Genomic DNA, 6,709 nt, shown 5'->3' on the forward strand with positions numbered 1-6,709 from the left:
TAAAAGCTTTGCAGAGAGTGGTGAAGGCTGCACAGAAATCTGTTGGAGTCAGCCTCCCCACCATCACAGACATCTACACCTCCAGATGCAGGAAGAGGGCCACCTGCATCATGAAGGACCCCGCTCACCCAGCACACACACTTTTTGCCCCACTCCCCTCAGAAAGGAGGTTAAGGAGCATTAAGTGTAGAACCACTAGACTGAGGAACAGCTTCTACCCTGAGGCTGTTAGACTCATGAATCTCTAACTAGAACAATCACTGTGAAAAACCATATCATGTTGCTGCTGATCTGTTTCATGTTGCTGCTGATCTGTTTCAATGTTGATGTGTTTATGTGTGCACATCTGTTCACAGACTCATGTTCATGTTTGTGCTGATGTTCAATGTTTTTATGTTATGAGTGCTTAGTGTATATTTAGTTGATGTTTTTCTTAGTTCATATCTTAGATGTTATTACTGTTTTTCTTATACATTTTATTGTTGGATGTAACTGGGACCCTGTGTACATAATTTCACTCCACCACATGTACCACATGAGGTGCGAATGACAATAAAGAAACTCTGACTCTGACTGACTCTGACTGTGACACCTAACATGAATATTAGCTTGTGACAGCTAATATGTTTATTGCTGCTGCACAATGTGGCTGTATCATGTATGACACTACCTTACCATAATTCATCTCAATGTTACTCACTACCTGCAATAATCTGTCACACAACCTGTCTAGTTTATGTATGTGCGATTATCATGTGTAATTAAACTTATATCACTCACTACCTTGAAATAATTATTCATACAAATTAAATCTACCTGCTCGTTATATTCTACAATGTTGTTGTTTACTATCTCTTTTTAGGACATTGTAAATATTGTATTTACTTTTTCACTTTTTGATACATTATTTTGTACCCTTATTGAATGCTTTAGTATTTCTTGTTTGTTCGTTTTGTGTTTTAGCGAGTCAAATCAGTTCTTCTCATCCTAAATATTTTATTGTACTGTTAACCTTGTGTTAACCTGCATATAACAAATAAGCATAACTTGAACTGAATTGAATTGAAGTTAAGGCTTCTCAGATACAACTTTTTCTAATGTTATGTTATGCTGTGTTGTCTCTGTTCTGATTACAGCCTTTAAAATGTTTTTCTTTAAGCTGGCTCTTTTTATTCCATGCTTGCAGCTTGTGTCCCAGTGGGCTGAACTTCTGACCCCAGTTTGTGAAAGACCACGATGCCCTGCAGGGCTGTGGAAGTCCTGGGAGAGATGATTCACGTGTCATCTGCTGCACAAGACAGATGTGACATTGCACCTAGTGGCCTCCTGAAAACATGGGTGTGCTGTCACCAGTGAGTAGAGCACACACACACACACACACCTGAACTCACACAAAGCCATGGTCCAGACCATCTGTCTATAAAACATGTTACACAACAGATCATTCCAACTGAACTCTGATTGGTTATTCACAACCGGTCTGCTGGTTCACTTTACCGGATGTTGTCCTTTTCCCCCTTTTGTGCTGCTTTTTGTCTGAAAGACAATATTTTATATGGAATTAACCAGAACATAATCTCTGCAGTAATAAACCTGTGCACTAGTATTTATTTTTAAATTGTCTAATACCTCCTAGAACCAAATTGACATATTGTAAACCCTTTGGGGTATTTGAAATTCAGTGAATATTAAGTGATTGAGTTAAATTAATAGAATTCCTCTGGTGGGGGTCTAAAATAGAAGGAAATACATTTTAATAACCATTATCTTTTACTGTTCCTTTACCACATGCATCTTGCTTTGGTTTGTTTTGCATGTATTACTCCCTTTATCCTCTTGGTGACACTCTCCACTGTCCAGTAACACCACATCCAAAACGTCTATAATCCTTTTTATATTTTTGCCAGTGAAAGCCAGCATGCTCTGCAGATAGTAAATGTCTGATAAGATTGAATTACCTGCTCTGGGAAGAAAACAAAAAGAGGTGGAAGAAAAGTTCACACCAGCATCTTATGTGAGAGGGGGTCTTGCTTGATGTGAGCGGTCCCCCACCCACTCAGCACCATCTTGTCAATCCAACACAGCGTGTGAAAGTGAGTGAGTGCGTATTTGTGTTTTTTCTTGTGCATTTTCTTTACTTTAAAAAAATTTGCGTTCAAATTTTTTGAAGTAAAAAGCCGGTGTTGTCATTTACTGAAATATCTGTTTGGTTGTTAAAGAGACTGCCAATAAATTTAAACCTGATAGTTGCGCAGTCCATCTGACAAACAAAACTGTTATAAACCATATTACAAATGATCTCAGTATTTCTCATCAACTACTCCAGCAATATACAAGCCTGTCTTTGGATTATTGTAACGTATATATTCATACTTCATTCCGTTTAGCAAGCAAGTGGAGTAAAATGTGGGATTTCCATATAATATATAGGTGTAACATATTGGCTTGGATTGCCAGCGTGAGGTTTATATCCTGCAAGAAACTTGTTTTGTTCCTTCATCACTAAAAAACAAATAGTGTTGACACAGTCAGCAACAAGGAATACAAATATATGCTCTGAAACAACATGAATAAATTATGTTTTCCATTATAATGAGCCTTCTTTAAGCATCTTTCACTTCACAGTTATGGGCAGATTCACTAAGAGAGGTGCTCCATCTTTACTTCTTCATTAGCTCCCTTCATTCGGTTATTATTCACAGAACAAATAGTGCTAATTACATACTGGAAACACTTACATCAAATTTAGTAGGTTTGAGCTACTTGCCCTCTTACAATCAGAACACGGCAGATCTTTGTTGTCTTTGCACAATTTAAATATGACCATCTGTTAGAAATTTGCAGGCCACGATGACCTTCCACCTTACTTCTTAAAGCTGGCCACTAATTTCATTGCAGAACCAGTGTCCCAAATATTTAACCTGTTCATAAGCCAAAACTCTGTTCCAAATGCTTGGAAAACAGCCTTTGTTCTACTTTTGCTGAAGAGGTGACCTCCCTCACTGAACAACTGTTGTCCTATCTCTAAACTCTGTATTTTAGCTAAGATTCTAGAAAAACTGATGAACTCTCAAATCAAAAAGTATTTGGACTCATTTAACATCTTACCTCTCCATCAATCTGGTTTCAGGAAACAACACAGCACAAAGATGCTTCACAGAAGGTTTTTAATGATGTTGAAGCATTGAATGCTAAGGATTATTGTGCTGCACTTTATTTAGACCTGTCTAAAAATTTTGACACTGTGAATCATAACATCTTGTGTCATAAGCTCTCAAAAATTGGTTTCTCAGTTCACATTGTTTGGTTCACTAACTATTTCTCAGATCGAAGGCAATGTGTCCAACATAATGGTACTTCTACCAGTTTTTTAACGGTTAACAAAGGTGTGCCACAAGGCTCGGTTTTAGGACCTGCACCTCTTCACAATCTACATAGCTACTGTAGGTCAGGTCATCCCTGATGCATACTTACATTTCTATGCTGATGACACAGTTGTTTATTGTCAAGCTAAAACAGATGCTAAGGTTTTCCAGCTTTTGCAATCTGCATTTGACATCATCCAGTCAGATTTGTTCCCTCTCAAATTTGTCCTGAACGCCGACACAATAAAAGGGGTGTTGTTTTCAAACAGGAAGTCGGTCCCAGCAGTTCTTCCTTCGATTTTATCTTCAAATGGGGCTCCTATTGAGTTTGTCAATTCCTACAAATACTTGGGTATCTTGGTCAATTCGCATCTCTTTTTTAAGCTCCACGTAGAAAACTTGGTAAGGAAGCTGAAAGTTAAATTGGGTTTCTTTTTCAGAAATAGATCCTGTGTAACTGTGAATGCTAGGAAACGCCTTGTAACTGCGACTTTCCTTCCCTCCATTGACTATGGTGACATAATCGCAAGATAATAGCAAGATAATAGCAAGATGGCCGCGCTCAGAGCAGTTGCAGCTTCACAGGCTCCCGGTACCATCCCAGTTTTTAGAAGTTTTGATATTGACTCTGTGCCTGACTCTGCGCGATTTATGCGTGTGAACTATAGCCGAACCGAACTGATGAGAATAGGAGCGGATTTGCCACGTAATATAGCAGAAATCAGAAACAAACTCAAAGCTACGCTCGGCAGAATGCAGATCTTAAAGTCATCTACCTGGAAGCTGCAGCAGAGGCGTTCCAGCGGGCAGAAGAGGAAGCGCTGCTCCCGGCTTAAGAGGAGAGGATGCCGGGCGGGGGTTATGGTGAGGCTACGAGCTAACGCTAAAGCCGGTAAACTCCCCATGCCGTCTCTCTTTCTGTCGAATGTCCGCTCGTTGGACAACAAGGTGGATTTACTTCGTCTGAGAGCTTTACTTCGTCTGAGAGCGGGCGCCTCAGAAGAGATGAAGAAGTGTGCAGTGCTTTGCCTCACGGAAACGTGGATTACAAGTGAAACGCCGGACACAGTCTTCCAGCTGGATGACAGACTTTTTTTTCGAGCGGACCGCTGCAGCGAGCTAATGGGGAAATCCCGGGGAGGCGGAGTGTGCATTTACGTGAGTAAAAGTTGGTCCACGAACTGTGCTGTTGTAAATAGCTCATGCTCGAAGGCTTTGGAGCAAATAACAGTGAAATGTCGGCCACATTATCTACCCCGAGAGTTCACAGTGACTTTTATCACAGTTGTTTACATTCCTCCGGACGCTAATGCTAATGAATCACTGCAGGAGCTTCATGATATCATCAGCTCGCTGCAGAACAAACACCCCGAGGCTCTTTACGTGGTAGCCGGAGACTTTAACCACGTGAATCTAAAGGACTGTCTCCCAAGCTTTAATCAGCATGTGACGATTCCAACACGTGGAGACAAGACGCTAGACCGCGTTTACACGAACGTAAAAGATGCATACAAAGCCGAACCCCGCCCCCACCTAGGACTGTCAGACCACATCTCAATCTTCCTGGCTCCTGCTTACATGCCCCCGCTGAGACGCTCCAGACCGGTACAAAAGAAAGTTAAATGTTGGAGCCAGGACAGTGGACCCATACTGAGAGATTGTTTTGATCGAACAGACTGGCAGGTTTTCAGAGAAGCTGCTGAAAATGGAGGTTCGCTTGATCTTGACCAATACACATCCTCAGTACTGGGTTACATTAGTACATGTACTAACACAGTCTCCACTATCAGAAATGTTAAAAGCTACCCAAACAGAAAACCTTGGCTGAATGCAGAGGTGCGTACCCTGCTGGAAGCCAGGAACACTGCCTTCATGTCTGGAAACTCAGAGGAGCTGAGTAGGACAAGAAAAGAGCTGGTTGCTGGTATTAAGAGGGCCAAGGCCACATATGCAAAGAGGATCGAGGGTCAATTCATCTCACAAGACCCTCGGAGCATGTGGAGGGGCATTAAGTGCATAACAGATTATAAAGGAAGGAGTGAACAATGCCCCAAAGACCCATCTCTGCCTGATGCCCTCAACAAGTTCTATGCACGCTTTGAAGACCCGAACAGACCACCCAGCACCAGATTCCTGGCACCTCGCCACCGGATGAAGAGCATCTCAGCGTGACCTCAGCAGAAGTAAGGAGTACCTTCAGGAGGATTAATCCGCACAAAGCAACTGGCCCAGACAACATCCCCGGAAAAGTGTTGAAGGAATGTGCTGATCAGCTCTGTGAGGTGCTGGCAGACATCTTTAACACCTCACTTACCCTGGAGACAGTTCCCACCTGCCTGAAGACTGCCACCATCATCCCAGTCCCAAAAAGCTCTACAGTGACTGGTCTGAATGACTATCGGCCAGTGGCCCTCACCCCGATAGTCGCTAAATGCTTCGAAAAACTGGTCATGACTCACATCAAAACAACCATCAACATCAACGAGGACCCTCATCAGTACGCATACCGTGAGAACCGATCAATAGAGGATGCAATCTCCTCTGTGGTCCACACTGCACTCAACCACCTGGAGCAGAAAAACTCTTACGTCCGTATGCTCTTTGTGGACTTCACATCCGCCTTCAACACCATGATCCCCCAAACCCTGATGGACAAACTATTCACACTAGGACTAAGCCCCTCCATCTGCAACTGGGTACTAGACTTTTTAACAAACAGACCACAGTTAGTGAGAATCCACAACCTCTCCTCCTCCACCATAACCCTCAGCACTGGCTCTCCTCAGGGATGTGTGTTGAGCCCCCTTCTGTTTACTCTGCTCACATATGATTGTGCAGCTACCCATCCAGGCTGTCACATTGTAAAGTTTGCAGATGATACAGCGGTGGTGGGATGCATCACAAACAATGATGAGTCCAGCTACAGGCAAGAGGTGGAACACCTGGAGAGCTGGTGCAGAGAGAATAACCTTCACATCAATGTGAAGAAGACAAAGGAGATGATTGTGGACTTCAGAAGGAACAAAAACACCTACACCCCCCTGAACATAAGAGGATCTGCAGTGGAAGTGGTCTCCAGCTACAAGTACTTGGGTGTACACATGAATGACAACCTCAGCTGGAGCAACAACACCACCAGCCTGATCAAGAAAGCTCATCAGAGACTCTACTTCCTCAGATGGCTGAGGCGAGCTGGTCTGGGAAGCTCAGTCCTCACCTCCTTCTACAGGTGTGCAGTGGAGAGCATCCTGTGCTCGAGCATCAATGTGTGGCATGGAGGCTGCACAGCTGCAGAAATAAAAGCTTTGCAGAGAGTGGTGAAGGCTGCACAGAAATCTGTTGGA

This window comes from Nematolebias whitei, chromosome 1 (assembly GCF_014905685.2).
Source record: "Nematolebias whitei isolate Nwh7 chromosome 1, NemWhi1, whole genome shotgun sequence".
Lineage (NCBI taxonomy): Eukaryota > Metazoa > Chordata > Actinopteri > Cyprinodontiformes > Rivulidae > Nematolebias > Nematolebias whitei.